Source organism: Corylus avellana, chromosome ca5 (genome assembly GCF_901000735.1).
Source record: "Corylus avellana chromosome ca5, CavTom2PMs-1.0".
NCBI lineage: Eukaryota > Viridiplantae > Streptophyta > Magnoliopsida > Fagales > Betulaceae > Corylus > Corylus avellana.
Genome location: NC_081545.1, coordinates 19,059,994 through 19,069,728, shown reverse-complemented (window position 1 = coordinate 19,069,728; position 9,735 = coordinate 19,059,994).

Below are 9,735 nucleotides of genomic sequence, written 5' to 3'. Positions count from 1 at the left end.
GGGGGAGAGTGCACGTGAGTTTTGGGAGAAGGGAGAATGAAATGGGATGAGGGGATAAGGTATATCCCATATAGCCAATGGTTGCCCGACATGTGGCATTAGTTAGATTTCCTTTTTATTTTAAAGACCCATCTTTTATAAATTGCTATATTACCCCACCTTATATTAATTCTATCTATTTTGTTCTCTATAATTCCCCACACTACTTTTATTTATTCTAACCACAACTTATCATTACCATTAATCATTTACTACACTATAACTTATTATTAACTTTATTCTCCTAATACCATTAACCTATTTTATTTATTAATCGATTGTCACACTAACATCATTATTAGCTAAACTCTTTATCACTTAATACTTACATTACATACGTATATCATCATTGAATAATATTGTTATTATATTATTATCACACAAATATTATTATTATTAATCAATCTCATATATATCTCAATTATGATAAAGTCATTATTATTATTATATTTATTATTCTAAATTATTCCATGCATTATTTATTCTACTAATTAATTCAAATTACTATGAGGTTACTAGTAATAAACTTAATTATTTTCTCAGGTCTTACATCCTCCCATCCTTATTAAATTTCATCCTTGAAATTTGTACACACCTATTTAGTTACTATGCTCATATAGATCTCGAAACTTTACTATTCCACCGCATGATCATAAACTCTTCTTTCATGTATGCATCCATTCAAACACTATTCTTTAACACATAAAACATTATTGAAATTCCACACCTCAAAATTCTTTTGCTTTAACAATCATTTGTATCAAACACCGTTTCTTAGAGCATAAAACATATTAGAAATCTCATACTTGGAAAAATTCCGCTTAAACTTTTACTTTGAAAACACAATTGTTTAACACATTTTATGAAATATACTTAAACCAACTATTTGTTTCAATATCGTCATTCAAAACATGATTCTTTAACACATTGTATAGAAACTACTTCTTTAAATCAACTCTTTACTTCATAGTCATTTGTTTTAAAACAAGATGCTTTAACACTTCTTTAGTTCATAGTCACTTTAACATCCCTTTTATATTCATTAAAAATCTAGACAGGTAGTAAATATAAAAAGTTTAACACTACCCACATACATACCCACATTTTTCTCTATTAGGATTCTAAAATTATTTTTATTGTTCATATACGTACTTAAATAATTATTAGGGTGCTCTAATTAATTCATCATCCCTACGTGTTCCACCAATCTATTTTTCTTCAAACATGTAAATAAGGACTTAAAGATCGCATGTTTTGGCCTTTCCCAAATAGTCATATGTACCGTTGTCAGCATGTCGTGTAGTGTCTGACAGATCAGCGATTACTGTCGGCGAAACGCTTCCATTAATCGGCTTAGGTAATAGCTTCCTTCTCCTCAATTTGTCAGTCAACTGCAACCTTTGGCGATGGCACCAATGTCTTGCTCCTCTTGTTAGTGCGTAAGTGGTGAAGTTAGCTTTTTGCTCCTTCGGACAATTCGTGACATTGAAGAGAATTCTGAATATTCACGAGCTAGTCTTCTACTTCAATGAGACACGTGTTATCCCCAAATTTAGGACACGAACATCGGTTAAATTCTTCAAGCCAGACTGTTATCCTCTACAAGGTTGGCGCAACCTCCACGAAGTTTCTAACCCATTCACATAGTTGAGCACACTATTCGCTATCCATGCCTTCTTTGATACCTTCCTCGAATACCTCGTCATTTTTCGAAGAGACGATCGTTAGACTACTCTCTCGAGGAATTCTCTTTTACATTATTCGTAACTTAATACAAACTAGCTATACCTTTAAGAAAAGACTACGTCACTCGATACCTAGATTACCCAGCATAAAAACTCATCTCTTCCTAGACCAACCATACTCTATGCTAGGGTAAAAATTCAACTTCGTACATTACATCCTAGAGAAACTAAACTCTAAAAAGATCAATTCCTATGATCCACAAAGCAAACGTGGCATCACTCTGCAAGAGCCTCGTGTCAGTGCAGAGGAAACCACATAGGCAATGTCATATCGTAAACATGCACATATAACAAATCTATGATGCACCACACACAATCAACACAATCATAATCTCATAAAAGTTTCGACTTATTAGATTTTCTTGAAGCTTTTAAGATTCCTATAGCTTTGGTGTTATTCTTAAACTAACACTAGACTCAACTTTATGAACCTGGCTGCTTATGAGATAATAGTTGCTATGGTAACAAGTTTCCTAAAGAACTTGATACCATTCACTCTGATACCAATTTCTGGGACGACCCGCTTGGTAAATGCATGATTAAAAATTTTTCTTTTAAAAAACCAAATAAGCCACAATAAAGCGGATTGTCACAGTGGCATGGCGATACTGCAATGTGCCACGAACCCATGCATTAACCTGATTGACAATATCATAAGTCTCACAGAGCTATATGCATCATCCATGATTAATCAACGTTTATATCTTTGCAGCGGAATATAAATAATATAGACATAACTTAACACATTTGAGCTGACAATACATCTATGTGAATAATGCTTTACATACGAAAGAATGGTTAAACAAAGTGTCACATGCGACACGAGCCATATACAAAATACCAACATCTAAGTATATACATAAATGCTCTAACAAAAAGGACTAATAAACTAGTCCAACAGAATCAACCCCCGACGCATCTAGGCCTCAACTATCGTAGCCCAAATACATGGCAACAGGATCCTCATCTACCATCTTTGTACCTGCATCCACAACATTGTCTGCACCATGGGAATCACTACCACCCATGATGCAGGTGGATTTTATGAGCCCGCTTTCTCCATGAAATAGAGATACTCAGCAGTATAAAACTCACTGGGCTATCTAAAAGAGTCATCATTTGAAAACATACTTACAATTTAATTAGCTTAACAACAAAACATATTGAAAGTCATCATGCATCATCTATCCATAACGATATACGTACACATGACTCCATCTCCCGTCTCATATGCATACCGATACGTCTAGCATAAAAACCATCATATGCAACAATGCAAGCATCATATATCATCATCATCATCATAACATTCATATGACATGCAAGCTCATGCTCATCATTGTCATTCTTGTTTCTGTGTACCATTTGTCCCAGTCCTTACTCTGCTTGCCTCTACTTGTGCCATCTACAAAGTAAGGCCAATCCTTGTTTTGCTACAAAATAAGGACGGTTCTTACTTTGCTTGCCGCTACTTGGGCCATCTACAAAGTAAGACCAATTACCTTTCCTTTAACATCATTTGTCCCTATCCTTACTTTGTTTGCCGTCACTTGTGCCATCTACAAACTAAGGCTAGTTACCATACCTTTATCATAATTTTCATGCAATCATATGCTATGCATGGTCATGCTTATGCTTATGCTTATGCTCATCATCTTGGGCCATTTCCATCATGAGGGCAACCCTGCGGTAGGAGACTTGTCATCACTACCGGGAGCCGTCTCCCCGTTTCTCTTATACATATGAGGCCAGCCCTGTTGTAGGAGACCTGTCATTGCTACCGGGAGCCATCACCCCGTTTCTCGTTATGCATGGACCAGCTCGACGGTAGGAGACTTGTCATCGCTATCGGAGTTGAACCCCGTTTCCGTTATGCATGGGCCAGCTCTACGGTAGGAGACTTGTCATCGCTACCGGAGTTGAACCCCGTTTTCATATCAACGCTTATGCCATGTAAATGCTCATGTTAACAAATCTTGAACTCATATGCTATCATAATTCATACCATGGAAATCATAGAATCATGTCCTAAACCATGTGAACCATCCAATGCTCATAACAACATAATCATCACATTATCTTGTAAACCCATAAAAGTTAATAGAAACATTACATCAAACATTCATCCAACACATCTCATAAAACATCATCAATAGTCATAGTATCTCAAAACATCATACATCAATCGTTCAACCAAAACATCTTGTATACTTTAAAAATAGTACCCTTTTCCCTAGTAAGTAAAATACTTACCTTGTTCGCTTGAGTACCCTTCGGTGGATTCTTGACTCAACCGCAATGCACCTAAGCATTTACATAATAAACTTATAATTATGCTCTATTCTTAGCTTAACAACTCTCACTATTTAAAAATACTTCAGCACTACAAGTATCATGTTCTATAGGTCATCCCAAATCTATTTAACTAAAGCCCTTAAAATCCTTTACTTACATTTAATATATATATAAGCTAATGCATTAATTATCTAATAAATTAGTTACATTGAACTATGACTCTACATTATAATATATTAAATCACCAAATCTTGAGGCATATACATAGACTCTAGGTTAAGCATTACACTTAACCCTATAATTGTTATTCTCTTCTAAGCCATTTAATCTTGCAATTTACCCCCAACTTTATAATTCTCATAACACTTACAACAATCATTATGATTCTAATATGACATATTAGAACCTAAACCTTATAGTTATCAATTTCCATGAACCCATGAAAGCCTAGGATTAATTAACACTTTAAATGTAATTAACCCATCCATTTAGCCATCCTAGTGTTCACATACCAAAAGCCCAAATTTAATTCATACTATACCAATTAGGGTTTATGTTTATACTTTGCCAATAAGTAAAATTAGAGTTTCAACCCATTAATTCCATAACCCGGAACTTGTATAATGCATAACAATCTATAACACATAAAAGCCCCACATTAATTTTAGGAATTGGGCTTCTAATTAAAATTCTCCAATTTTCGGACCTAATTAGAAATTTTCCAAATTATTATGATATCAAGCTTGATATCCAATGGGTAGAACAAAACCTTAATGAGAAACTAAAGATCTTAACAATATAACAAAATCCCATTCAAGAACCCTAATTTTCGGACCAAAATCAAAGCCCCACAAATCCTCTTAATTTATAGCTTCCATCCCCACAAGCACAACGAAAATTACAAGAAAAGACTAAACTTTTACCTCATAAGCACCCGTTGCCGAAACCCACTTCAACTTCCTCACTTTCTCTTTTTTTCTTCTCCTTCTTCTTTCTCACGGCCAGCAACACCTCTCTCTCTCTCTCTCTCTCTCTCTCTCTCAATCTGCAGCTCTTTCTCTCTCTCTCCCTGTCGGTGTGGTGTGCGTACATGAGAAAAAGGGAAAGAGAGAAGAGAAAGAAATGAAAGAATGGAGGGGGAGAGTGCACGTGAGTTTTGGGAGAAGGGAGAAAGAAATGGGATAAGGGGATAAGGTATATCCCACATAGCCAATGGTAGCCCAATATGTGGCATTAGTTAGATCTCCTTTTTATTTTAAAGCCCCATCTTTTATAAAATGCTATATTACCCCACCTCATATTAATTCTATCTTTTTTGTTCTCTTTAATTCCCTACACTACTTTTATTTATTCTAACTACAACTTATCATTACCATTAATCATTTACCGCACTATAACTTATTATTAAACTTTATTCTTCTAATACAATTAACCTATTTTATTTATTAATCGATTGTGACACTAACATCATTATTAGTTAAATTATGAGTTTAGTAATTGAAGATAATGATTTGCAATGGAGGATTTGCAAGAGAAAACAATGGAGGATTTGCAAGAGAACATCATTGAAGATCCTTTAGCAATTATTCATTGATTCTTTTGCAGGACCAACATAATGATTCATTAAAGATCCCCCTCACTCACAATTTCACAAGGCAAAACATTAAGCCAAATTATGAAGATGTTACTGAGGACATCATTGAAGCAGAGCACCCCCTTGAAACCTTTCCACCATATCCAAGTGCTAAGAGGAAGCTGCACTTGTGTTGTCACTCAAGTTCCTCCTCATGGAGCTGTGGAGGTTTATAGCTCACAGAAAAATCAGTATTTCAAGTCTGTCCAATATGCAGCGCCACCAAGAGCACTTGAGTCACAGCCAGTGGCGTCCAAGTGCATCTCCCCAAAATAGTAGCACTGAAGTTACTAGAAGAAGCGTTTGAGCAATCCAGGAGCTCGAACGCATCTCCTCAGAACAGTGGTACTAAGGCCACAAAAAGCGGTAGAATTTTCTATCTTTAGTTTTCTTTCCATTGTTCAAACTTTTTTTTACTTTACATAATTTTCTGTAGTACTTTTAGTATTCTTACTTATATTTTGTGTCTGTTTTGTTTTTTTATTTAAGTTGCTATTCATTTTGCATTTTTTTTTTTTTTAAAAAAAAACAAATTGCGTTTTTACTCTCTGGTATTGCGATCTGCGATCGAGCGCACATTGTGTGTGTTCAAGCACAATACCACCACACACGTGCACAGCAGCATGAGTGCGATCGAGCGCACTCGGGCAGCAGGGCACATGACATATTTTAGGTCACCTTCCTTGCCCCTTCCTCAATTTTTTTCCTTGAGCTGTACACTCCCACACTAGCAATCATTGCCCAACCTACACACACCCCACCTGCACCGTACACCACCACTCACCTCCACCGGCAGTGTATCACTACCACCGCACCTCCACAACACTCTCCCACCTCTGGCCACCACACACCCATACAGCACTCACGTCCAATTCCCCCTTCACCTATCTCCACCCTAACTCCGCTTCTTCCCAATCTCAATTTTTTTCAAAATTTTTGCAATTTGTGGGTGTTTCTCCACCCACAATTGCTTATGTGGTTGGATTTTCCTTGTTTTGCAGGGGGTTTGGGAAATTGCTGCTGTGATTTTGAAACCTTGGTTGTACCACTGCACACCAAGTGTTCGACAAAATTCCTGAACTAAGCTCACCATGCCGAAAGCTCGAACTTCATCCTCTCGAGGCTTTGATACACAAGTCATTTCCTCCCCACCCACTTGTGAGGAGCGGGAGCTGCTGTTTTAGACCACTTTTGCCATTAGAGAGGATTTCCAACATCTTGAAGCTACTCGATGGGCGGTTGCCGAATTCATGCACCGAGGGCTGAAAATGCTATTTAAGCCAGTCACCTCCACGGCATACAAAAAATTGGTGGCGGAATTCTATTCCAATTTATCTCACATTTGCAATAGGCCGGCTGCTATGTCCTCCACAGTTCATGACCAAGCCATTGAGGTGACTTCAGCTGACATTGGCACGGCTCTACAATGCAATGATGAGCACCCTCCCAGATTCTACGTGACAGAAATCATTGAGGGCATGTGTCAAGGGCAATATGCCGACACACATCATAATACCAGTAGCAGGATCAAACTACCTCCACAACTCTGGCTTGTGGACTCTATTCTGCACCGCAATGCCTTTCTTCTGGGGCACAAGACTCAAAGGCGTGATCAATTCTTACAGACACTTTACGCCTTTCATAAAGGTGCTTAGTGTTTCATTCTCACAATCATCTGGAACCAAATTCACAAGTTCTGGAATGAGGTTCATGTCGGGGGAGCTGAGAACACCCACTCATGGGGGCTTCCTTTACCATACTTAATCACTTACATCCTCCGGAAAAAGGGCATCAAAGGCACCACAGCAGATGAGCCAGTCACCACGATCCCAAAGTTTGGCATTCGCCAATGGAACCAAAGCTGCTCCCACATGCCCAGGGTACCTCAAGCACTAGCAGCTGAAGCGGAGGAGTTCGAGGCAGAGTTGATGGCAGAAGATGAACCTGAAGTAGAGCAGAAGGAAGCAAAGGAAGAGGCCACTGTCACTTTGCGTGTAGCAAAGTATCGTTCCATTGGTGAAGAAGTGGCAGGACTCCGGCGAGAGTTCGCAAATCAAAGACGGGAGGCTCGGGAGGATAGAATTGCAACAAATGAGAAATTCGCTACCTTAGAAGAACTGATGCGGTCAATTTTAAGCCGATTGCCACCACCACCAGGAGCATCTTCTTTAGGACAGCACTAAGAGAGGAATCACAGTTTGGCTGAAGACGTTAAACTTAACGCTCATGGGAGGCACCCCATAGCTTATCTTGCTCTCTTGTTGTTTTTCACTTAATCTCTCTATTTATTTTTCGCTTTGTTGTGTTTCATTTTATTTGTTTTCGTGTTTTCTTATTTTGCAAGTACAAGTGTGCTTCGATTCAAGTTTGGGGGTGTGCTATGAGCTATGCTTTCCAAACCATTTTACACACACTTTCTCCCAATTTCATGTTGTTTGCTTTGTTAGTTGTGTTGTTAAAAAAAAAAAAAATTACATGTTCATGTTGCCTTAAAATTTTGGTTAATCTAAAAGAATTGTGGTTTGATTTCATTAGTGAGCTTAAAATTTTGAACACATGATCTAATGATAGAATTTGTTAAGTTTGGTTACTTGCTTAAGATAATTGAGAATTCACATGTTTGATTTGATCACACAAGCACATTAGCACATAATTTGTGGGGTATGACATGAAAGCCTGATGTGTGTGTTTGTATGTTTTGGGTGAAACTGAATGACTTATTAAATAGATACTTTGGCATATATTTATGATGATAAAAAAAAATAAAAAAATAAAAATCATTGATAAGCTTTTTACTAAGTAACTGTACCTCTTGCCTCAAAGCATTGAGTGATCATGTCGAACGGTGAAGAATTTTGATTTGATTAATGTAATGTTTAGTTTGGTTTCGTAGCCTTTTTGACTCGACTTAGTAAGTCCTTAGGGGTGCTTTACACCTAATGCCCTAAAACTACCTGGTTTGGGAGTCATTGACTTAACACTTGTTACATGGGTCAATTAGAAAGCTTAAGGGAACTAAACAGTGCACAACCTGACCAAAAAAAAGAAAAGAAATGTATGCCATAATTATTCATTCTAATAGAGATTTTAGTTAACTTTGAGATATTGAGACATTGCACATTGGAGGTAATTGGAAGCTTCATATTTATGTGCTAGGTTCACTTTACACCTTTTTTTAAACTTGTGATATTTTAGCATGTCCTTAGTAAGTAATTAAACTTTAAGATTCCATTTCATTGTGAAGATGGAGTTTATCTCTTTAAGCTTGCTAATGAATGAAAATCATGATCTTGAGTTTACCTTAATTTTTGGATAATATGAACTTTTGCATGATGTTTGTGGGTAACATTTCTGGAAAACCTTCACGAGACTTCACTCGTCCTCTAGGGAATTTCTAGGGGTTTAAAAGGTTTGTTGCATATGCTAAATGCAATGGTACATCCCACAAAAGATGAATTTATCTTTTTGTTTTATATTTTTTCATTTAGTTTTTAGTTTTGTATTGCTAAGGGACTAGCAATATATAAGTTCGGGGTTGTGTTGAATATTTTAGCCTTTAACTTACATTTGTTAATCCTTTAGTTTTGATTAATTTATGCCATTTTAGTTCTTTTACGTGCTTTCTTTGTTTTTGTAGGTTGTTCGAAGAAAAGGAAGTAATTTCCGAAATTTTGAGCATAAAAGAGCTATTTTCGGAAAATTGGAGGCTCTGGTAGTGCGATCGATCCCAACGAAGCTGCGATCGAGCGCACTACAGGCAAAGGCCAAGACGAGCGCAAGGCGTGCCCTCGGGCGCACCAGCAGCAGCCTCGATCACACCTGTGATCGATCGCACACGAGCTGCGATCGAGTGCACCTGTGCGTGAGGAGCAAGACAGCCGCCAGCCTCTTTATGGAAAGTGTGATTTTTAGGGTCTTGAAACTTTGTGCGAACTAGGGCTCAAACCCTACGATTTTTAGGGTTTCTAGAGTATCCTTAAGGCTTATAAATAGACCCTTAAACCTCTAGAATAGAGACACAAT